Consider the following 10631-nt stretch of genomic DNA (forward strand, 5'->3'; position numbering starts at 1 on the left):
GTATATTCCTTGTACAATATGCATTGAATATCCATTCTAGCCCACTGAACATCCCATAATAGTCTCCATTCTACTATTGGTCGAGACCTTGGTGCCAGGCTGCCATACCCCTCAGACCCAGTTCAAACGTACCGCTCCACATGTACGAACAAGTCCTAGTTCCGCGTAGGAATCTGGCTACCGCACCACTAATGGGACTATTTGTTCATAGTGCGTATATATACTGCGCTACTAAAGTAGGACTTTCTTTTCAGTCCAGTTTCTTACCCTCCAATAGAGTCACAGACGTAAAGCCTCCCCGCGACGCCACGTGTGGGAGTAAGGCCAAGTTCGCCTACCATCGGTATTGAGACATCGTGTATATTAATATTTGAATAGTCATATTTGGCACTATATCGTCGAGTTGGACGTAGTCTATTAAGCTAATAATAGTCTGTTAATATATAGTGCTTCGTGCGGTGAGAATACTACCGTGGTCAGTACCCCATCGTTTCGGGCAGAGAACTGGCTGCTTACCCAGGGTGGTTGACCCCATGTGAAGCTGCACCCGAGGAGCCCCAGAGCCGACGAGCGAGTGGACCTGTATACCGGATTATTCTACCGACGACAGCCCGCCTTCCCAGGCACGGATTATGCTTTGTATACTTTGATTATTCCATGGATAAAGACCCCCGACACTGCCGTGTGTTGGAACCCCCCCCCCTGGAGAGGACGCAAGGTGAGGAGACGCTCTGCAAGACGAGGTCGCTTCACGTCTCTCCCCCGTGGACCGGAGAGAGCCGGCCCACAAAGAGTCCACCTGCTTTCATCTGTGGTCCAAGGATCGCCGGCGCATTGAACGGCACTACAGTGGGTTCACCTGGGATACCCTTGGCCGGACGAGGCAGCCGGATTCTACCCCCCCCCCCCTTCCTACTCCTGTCGGCTTACAAGCGACCGGATTAACCCCCTCTAGTGTATCTAGTATATAATCATTAAAGTATCATTGCTGTTATTCCTTAACTATTCCAGGTCGTATATTTACCACCTGCGCCTTCAGAGATTGGACATTCTCTATTGATATACCGACGAATACTCTTTGCCATAAAAGTGCATACTATTTCAATTCATAAATGTAATTAAGTGATTAAGTGCTTGTTCTACACACCATCGCTGTGTAGAAATAAAGACCTGTTTCGACTTCGTACATTTGTGTTGGATCCGTTTCATCTACGTGAGAGTGTTTATGATAATATATTTATGCCGTGTACTGGGTGGCCGAATATTAAGTACAAAGGTAGTGGTAGTAAGTATCATATCTAGTAATACAGTCAGGGAATTGTACCCCTCAGTTACAATAATATATATATATATATAAAGGATGAGCCTCTCCTCCTATTGTTCTGATGGTTTCAGGCACAAAAGAAGCGGATCGACACAATGGTAGGAGTTCTACATAATATGTAACATGTCTGTGATTTGTAAATGCGATCCTTTCATAGATCTAAAGTTTAAACGTAACATAAACCGCTTGCCGTGATATAATGCACTTTTGGTTTGTCTGTATTGTGTGTTTTTCTTTGTACCACTGCTTTCAACTGAACAAGACATTATTAACCCTTTCACTACCACACTATAGAAGGTTAACCCTTTTCTCTACCACACTGTAGAAGGTTAACCCTTTTCACTACCACACTAGAGAAGGTTAACCGTGAAAGGGTTAACCTTCTGTAGTGTGGTAGTGAAAGGGTTAACCTTCTGTAGTGTGGTAGTGAAAGGGTTAACCGTCTGTAGTGTGGTAGTGAAAAGGGTTAACCTTCTGTAGTGTGGTAGTGAAAGCGTTAATTATCATGATTTCTTTGTTGTGCATGTTAGAAAACCCATGTTATGTGTTTACTTGGGCCCAAAATGCTAGTAATGCGGCCCTTAATGCGGCCGCCTGTGGATCCTATGGTCCCGGGTTCAAATCCACTCACTCAGTTACAGTATATTTTGGACTATAATGAGCAACATTGGCTACTAAGGGTCATCTGTTGGTTTGTTTGAGTGGTGAAGATGTTTGATGTAGCATTGATTTATTGATTTGTACAGTATAGCCTCAGTAGGCCGGGGGTAACAACCAGCCCCCCCCCCCCCTCTCTCTCTCTCTCTCTCTCTCTCTCTCGCTCTCTTATCTGACACGTCCACTCTGTTTCAGTCTCCCAAAAAGGCCAGAAGGAGGGAGGAAGCTCTAATGTATTCCGTATGTTTGAGCAGAGCCAGATCCAGGAGTTAAAAGAGGTCAGAGTGCATGCATATGCGTGTGCATGTGCATGTGTGTGTGTGCAGGGGTGTAGCTCCAGATTCTGGGCCCCATGAAAGAATGTATTTGTAGGCCCCCAGTGAATGTGAGCGTGCGTAAGCGGATTTTTTTTTTGCCATTTTTTTATTGATGAAAACGCATAATATGGTTTTTACCTATACATTCGGATCAGCAGTTCAGCACCTGCACTGTTGGTGGGTGAGCCTAGTAAAGGATGTCGCATTGCGTTCATCTTCAATGAATGGACCAATGCAATAGTCTACCAAAGCCCCCCCTCTCTCTCTATATATCTCACACACACACACACACACACACACACACACACACACACACACACACACACACACACACACACACACACACACACACACACACACACACACACACACACACACACACACACACACACTTCAGAAACAAACATAGTATCAATGAGAGCATCAATAATACACCTGAGTGATGTCTAGTAAAAAAAAAAAAAAAAAATTGGGCCCCCCCCCCAATGCTGGGCCCTTGGAATCATCCTAAGCTACCCCCCCCCCCCAGCTACGCCCCTGTGTGTGTGTCATTCAGTCAGTCAGTCATTCAATCAGTTGGTCAGTCAGCCAGTTAGTCAATCAGTTGGTCAGTTAGCCAGTTAGTCATTCAGTCAGTCAATCAGTTAGTCAGTCAGTCAGTCAGTTGGTCATTCAGTCAATCAATCAGTTGGTCAGTCAGTTAGTCAGTCAGTCAGTCAGTCAGTTGGTCATTCAGTCAATCAATCAGTTGGTCAGTCAGCCAGTTAGTCATTCAGTCAGTCAATCAATCAAGCTGTCGTTCGTGTGTGTTCGGTTAACCGTCTGTAGTATGCTGCACTAGGTCAGTCTCTGAAAAAACACACACCTGTCTTAACCCTTTCACCACCAGTGCCACACTACAGAAGGTTAACCTTTCACTACCACACTACAGACGGTTGGTTCTGCAGTGTGGTAGTGAAAAGGGTTAACCGTCTGTAGTGTGGTAGTGAAAGGGTTAACCTTCTGTGGCGTGGTAGTGAAAGGGTTGTTAACCCTTTGGTAGTGTGGTAGTGAAAGGGTTAAGTAGAAATGACATGCATGGTAGATGGCTGGTGGAAGAAAGATATCAAAACAAATGTGTCACAGTGGATATGTCAGGTCAACGCGAAATATTCACAAAGAAGTGTGACCACATCACACCAGGCGCTGGTTTCCCTGCACCCGCTTCCTGTTCGCTTCAGGATTGATTTTATAATTCTGTTGTTTGTCTTTAAGGCATTGAATGGTCTGGCTCCTCAGTACCTAGCTGAACTTCTCCATGTTCACACCCCAGTTAGAGCACTGAGGTCATGGAATGAGGTGCTTCTAGATGTCCCAAGGTCTAGACCACGGGTCTCAAACTCAATTTACCTGGGGGCCACTGGAGGTAGAGTCTGGGTGAGGCTGGGCCGCATCAAATATTCCACACAAAAAGGGTTTCAAGTATTTATTTTTTATTTTTATGGAAATGTATGGTTGAAACATGCACACGTTCAAACGCACACACACTAATAAGCATTGGAGGCTTTTAACCAGGGCCGGACTGGGGAAATCATTCAGGCCAGGAAATATAGTGCGAAACATAGCCCCAGACAGGCCACTTTTTAAGCAGGGGGTCCCCCACCAGGAGATTTTGTGTTACAAAGACTTCATTTCCTGCATTCTGGTGCAGGAATTGTTTTATTTGTACCCTTTAAATGACAGTGTTTGTGATGACATGACTAAAAAAATTGATTTTTTAAAGAAAAGTAAAAAATTTGGGATTTTTTTAAATAAATTTTTTTAATCATCTGGGGGGCCGCAAAATATCATCCAGCGGGCCGCAATTGGCCCGCGGGCCGCGAGTTTGAGACCCCTGGTCTAGACTAAAGACTAAAGGTCAGTTAGCCTAGAGCACTGAGGTCATGGAATGAGGTATTTCTAGATCCCAGGGTCTAAAGGCTAAAGACTAAAGGTGACCGAGCTTTTGCGGTAGGCTGCCCCCAAGTTGTGGAATACTCTGCCACTACAAATTCGGACCCTAGAGCTCTTTCAAGTCGCGGCTGAAAACTCACTTGTTTTCATTGGCTTTTTGAGGCTCATTACGTAAGCCGTACATCCCTGGTCCTGCTGTGACTATTTTGTGTATTTATTGTATTGTAAGGACTTGTGCATTTTATATTGTATTTTGAATTTGTCTGTTTCTTTGTACCGTGAAGCACTTTGGTGCAACTTCGGTTAAATGTGCTATATAAATAAAGGTGATCTTGACAAATCTGTTTCAATATCTGTTTTTAATGCACAGCTGCAGTTGCAGAAACAAACGTGTTCTGTTACTCGGCCTGAGAACGCTGACGTAAGCGGAGCGATTCATTGTGTCCAAGAATCTATACTGAGCGTGTATCAAAAGCGTGTTGGAACATGACAGTTCCTTTGTTTTATTGTTTTATTTATTATTCCTTTGTCAGGTCGTCTGAACGTCGGTAACGATGAGCTGGATGAGATGCTGAATGAGTCTCCAGGCCCCATCAACTTCATGTGTTCCTCACCATGTTCAGAGAGAAACTCAATATATATATATTCCGTCAGTCATTCCATCAGTCAGTCATTCTGCTAGTTAGTCAGTCATTCATTCTGCCAGTTAGTCAGTCAGTCATTCTGCCAGTTAGTCAGTCAGTCAGTCAGTCAGTCAGTCAGTCAGTCAGTTAGTCAGCCAGTCAGTCATTCTGCCAGTTAGTCAGTCAGTCATTCATTCTGCCAGTTAGTCATTCATTCTGCCAGTTAGTCAGTCATTCTGCCAGTTAGTCAGTCAGTCAGTCAGTCAGTCAGTCATTCTGCCAGTCAGTCAGTCAGTCAGTCAGTCATTCTGCCAGTCAGTCAGTCAGTCAGTCAGTCAGTCAGTCAGTCAGTCAGTCAGTCAGTCAGTCAGTCAGTCAGTCAGTCAGTCAGTCAGTCAGTCAGTCAGTCAGTCAGTCAGTCAGTCAGTCAGTCAGTCAGCCTGCTCTGCATCCTAACAGGAAGTGTTATTATTATAAACCTGAGCATGTGAACACGGAGCTATCATTTATAACTCTGATACATGACTCACTGCATGTGGAGACACTTAAACTATTCTTACTGGTAGAAACATGTCACTTCTTCCAGGAACCGACCCTGAGGGAGACCATTCTCAACGCCTTCAAGGTCTTCGACCCAGAAGGGACAGGCGCCCTCAAGGGAGATGAGTAAGACTAGTTACTGTAACGTGGCACTTGTGATAACTAGTGTGACGTGGAAATTACTAAGAGAACAAACGATGAGCAGAGTAAATCTGACTGAGTCGAGTTATATAAAAAAAAATTAACATAGATTTATTCATTGTGATCACAGTGAAAGTGCTAATCAGAGAACCAGAGTGTACACAAGCGTCTGACCAGGAGGTGAGACAGAACCATGGTCAGACGTACGATTAAACACATAATTGAAATGACTTACATTAGACATCCAGATATGACAGAAAGGATAACCAAAATATGCCCAAAAGGGGAGAAATGAATAAACAAGCCTTGGCTAGGCGGTGTTAATGTCTTAACTGGAGAGGGAAATAGCCTTGCTACGGCTCACACTAGGACTGAAAAAGATGGGCCATATGTCATCTCTCCCCAACCTTGGTCGTTGTTAAAGAGACAGTCATGGCGGTCAGGTGGCGTAGCGGAGATTGTGCTCGTCACCAATGCAAGAGGCTGCGGTCTCGACTCCCGGAGAGTCAGCATTGCCTTGGCTCGGGCTGATCGCTATACTAACTAGTTTGGCTGAGTTAGGGGGAGGGGAGCCGTGGGTGGGTCCTGGGCGTTGTGGACAGCGACCCCTACAGTTCGGTCGGGGCGCCTGCTCAGCGAGGGTAGGATCTGGAGAGAGGTAGTGCGGCCTCCCACACGTTACACTCTCCCGGTGAGAATCTGCGCGGCCAGGCTGGCTGCCGGCTGGCTGCACATGCGTCAGAGGAAAGCATGTGACAGTCTCCGGCCTCCCGGACCAACAGTAGGGGAAAGTGTGCAACAACCAGGAAGGGGGTTGGGAATTGGCATAAGGACTAACAGTGGGATGGGAGAAAAATCGGAAAAAGAAGGAGGGGGAAAAAAGATAAGAAAAAAAAGAAAAAAAAAAGAGAGACAGTCAGACTCTGTAGCCTAGTGTCTAAACTCTAAGCGGTGCTAGTTGACCTATATTAAACTAGTCGAATATGTATGATAGAATATATATTTCAACACAGAGCTATAATGACATGATAATATTGCCATGACAAGTGTTAACCCTTTCACTGTGACAATACAGCAGGTTAACCCTTTCACTGCCACACGACAAAGGGTTAACCCTTTCACAGCCACAGTACAGAAGGTTAACCCTTTCACTACCACACTGCAGACGGTTAACCGTCTGCAGTGTGGTAGTGAAAGGTTAACCTACTGTAGTGTGGTAGTGAAAGGGTTAATGTGCCTGTGCTAATAATCAATAACTACTGAGATTGAGTTATGGAAATGGACGTCGACAATAACATTTGAGATCATCTGGTCTCAATGGATGCATTTGAAGTAAGTCTTAATGACTTGGAGTGGAGGTGGAGGCACATCTGGCTGCAGATGTTTTGATTGATTTGTATCTTCCCTGAATGAACCCTGATGTTGATGGTATCTTTGATGTTTTGTGATTATGTAATAAAGATATATATATATTTTATTGTAAATCGACCAGGACGCTCTTGAAAGAGATGTTTTATCTCAATGAGACTTTTTCCTGGTTAAGTAAAAAAGAATACCTTAGCCAGAGAAACAGAGACCGGGATGAGTTAGTTAATCTCAAAGTCAAAGTCAAAATGGCAACAAAATATTCCGTTTTTTTACGTTAACTTCTGAAAACGTCCCTCTCCTCCTTCCCAGGATGAAGTATCACCGTGACCCGATGTCACTGGCCGACAAGTTTACAGAGACTGAGGTGAGTGGTTGCCTGGCAACAAGGTGAAGTGTTGGATGTATCTCCGTGAGACAGCGTGCCGTGTGTGTCGTCGGGCGAGAGACATTGCCGAACATGTTCACGTGGATATGAATGAATCGCCAGAGTTTCTGCCACTTCTTCCATTTGATTTGTACTTCTGGCACTAGCAGCTACTGCTGATTACAAAGATCCTTCTCAGCTCCCTCTCTCTCTTGCCCTCTCTCACTCTCTCTATCTCTTTCGCTCTCTCTTGCCCTCTCTCGCTTTCTCTCTCTCTCTCTCTCTCTCTCTCGCTCTCTTGCTTTCTCTCTATCTCTCTCTTGCCCTCTCTTTTGTGCTTTCTTTCTCTCTCTCTCTCTCCCTCTTGTTCTCTCTCTTGCCCTCTCTTTTGTGCTTTCTCTCTCCCTCTCTCTGGCCCTCTCTCTTGTTCTTTCTCTCTTTTTCTTTCTCTCCCTCTCTCTTGCTTTCTCTCTCACTTGCTCTCTCTCTTGCTTTCTCTCTCTCCCTCATTCTCTTGCCCTCTTTTGTGCTTTCTTTCTCTCTCTCTCCCTCTCATTCTCTCTTGCCCTCTCTTTTGTGCTTTCTCTCTCCCTCCCTCCCTCCCTCCCTCTCGTTCTCTCTCTTGCCCTATCTTTTGTGCTTTCTCTCTCTCTCTCTCTCTCTCTCTCTCTCTCTCTCTCTCTCTCTCTCTCTCTCTCTCTCTCTCTCTCTCTCGGAGCTCATTTCAGCAACGGTGTCGTTCATAACCTACAGCGCCCCGGGCGAGAGACACAATAATCTCATTTGTACAGCAACAGATGTTTCTCTTAAAAACATCCGTTGAGTCGGGGGAGTGAAAGCGTCTGTCTTTCATTCTCTCCAGGGGATCAAAGCGACCCCGCCTAATCACTATGAAATCTGTCACATTTGTACTGGGTTGGAGAGACAGACATATTGACTTACAGTAGGGCTTACTATACTCTGAACTGGAAAAGATATCCCCCTCTCTCTCTCTCTCTTTCTCTGTCTCTCCCTCTCTCTCTCTGTCTGTCTGTCACTCACTCTCACACACGCGCAAACACGCACACACGGTCCACACGTACTTTACGAGGAAGCTTTCATGTCTTGTACATCAAAGCGTTGAAAGAAAAAAAAAAGGGGTGGGGGGGTGGGGGGTGGATGTCGTACGAAACAACAGAACCCCCAGACAAATAAACAGAGTGGCGTTCCATGGCAGCGGGGGGGGGTGTAGTAATCTGATGGCTGGTTTCCCATGGTTGTGCCTCGCTGCCTGCCCCACAGACCTCCACTCCGTCTCACTGATGGCTCCTGTGATTGCAATCATCCATCTTACTGTCAGATGGAGGGGGGGGGGGGGGAGGGGGGGGGGGGCGAGGCGAGAGAGGGGGAAATCACACACACACCATCTCTCTCTCTCTCTCTCTCTCCCCCACCCTCCGTGTGTCCCCCCCCACCCCCCCCCTCTCTCCTTCCCATGTGTCCAGCAAACAAGCCACCCTGCTGTGAGTCGAGCCAACACATGGACCACAGGCCCTCCCCGTTGGGGGTAGAAAGGAGCCTGTGTGTGTCTGTGTGTGTGTGTGTGTGTGTGTGTGTGTTGTGTGTGCGATGTACAGCAGGAACATGTGTGGGTGTGTGTGTGTGTGCGCCTGCCCATTATGTTGCATGATCAGTCACTGGGGTATACACAGGAGAGGGGGGGGGGGGGGGCATGTCTGATCTTGTTGCTGATCAAAAGCGCTGGAGACTCGTTCCCTTGTGGCCACGCCCTCATAATATCAACACGCTTCTGTTCACTAGACAGGAAGGAGAAGAGAAGGAGGGAACGAGAGGGGGGGGGGGGGGGGGGCGAGGGGGCATCAGAGAAGAGAGGGGGGTGGGGCTCAATGCAGGCCGGAGTACAGATGAAAGGACGCATATACAGCAGCCAGACTGAAGATGTGACACGATGATACATCACCCTAGTTATCTCCAGGTTCAGCCTGCCCACTGGAACTGTGAGTGTCGGCTCCATGTTTACACATCGATAATACATACGGTCTATCATCTCTTCAGGCGCTCTGACGGCGCCCCCTGTGGGCAGGGCTGGGGATGGTAGGGGACCGGCGTGGACCGACGACGGATTCTGTTTTGGTTTCCTCCGTTTTCTTTTTGTCTGCAGGTCGACGACCAGATGTTTAGCAGCTTCCCCCTGGACGTCGCCGGTAACCTTGACTACAAGAACCTGTGTCACGTCATCCCCGCACGGGGAGGACAAACACAAAGAGCAGGAGTAGAGGAGGAAAACAGGAGTAAACAGGAAGAGGAAATGTCGTAAAGTCACCGTCTAATATTTTGATTGTTTCCGGTTAAAGGTAGGGTCTGTGATGTCGTCGAACAGCGACGTCTAGGCAAGAGATGGCGATATGGTAGTGCGCTTTGTGTAGTTTTAAATAATAAATAATAAATTCCCAGTATAATGAGTTACACGTCAGACCAAAACCAAAAAGTAAACAAAGTGCAACACCAAGCGGGGCTCTTTTGCCTAGAGGTTGCTGTTTGATGGCATTACAGATTCTACCTTTAAGCTTCTGCCTGTATATCGCTTAGCTGTGCTGTGATTATGTGAACAATTCGGTATGTAGTTGTGAAATAATGTAATATTGTAAAAAAAAATAAACCATTGTTAAAAGTAAAGTCGTTGTTACGTGTGTATTTTAATATTGATTTCAACAATAGAGACGGGTAGATACACACTGTACCATATCCACTACTACGTACAATGCTTTACAAAATGAACAACAATGAAGCGACACAACCTTTACACACATCTGCACAGTACTTTGGCATAAAAAAAAAAGAAGAAGAATGAAACATAGAACACGTGATACATCAAGTGAATCATATGACTGCATCTCCCCCGTGTCAGTTGTCCTTTGGACAGCACAGACACAAACACAAGCGGTCCGTGAGGAGCAATATGATCCTTATTACACTGGAAATGTAACATGTATTTAATCAAAAGGTACAGCATCTGATTCCATACTGAATAACAACTTTAGGATGACATTAAATAGAGCAGAGTCCGTGGGGACGAAGACACAATCAGGAACACTCTAACTAATGATATCGATTGCCATTGAACATCATAGAAGCAGTGACTTGAATATATCGTTTTTTTTATCGAACTCATCCGACAAGCTCACGCTGCTATAATTTATTTTGTTTTATGTTTTCAAATGGGATTGTTTTGGTCTCTCGGAGACCTACTACTATAAACGATACGAGTTGGGATATAAATCTCTCGGATGAAGTAATAATGAAGTGAGAATATCCCTGTCAGTTTCAGGGCTCCGCGAGCCAATCGCCTGCCCTGAAGACGCATG

Source organism: Notolepis coatsorum, assembly GCF_963971535.1.
Source record: "Notolepis coatsorum genome assembly, chromosome: 1".
Classification (NCBI taxonomy): Eukaryota; Metazoa; Chordata; class Actinopteri; order Aulopiformes; family Paralepididae; genus Notolepis; species Notolepis coatsorum.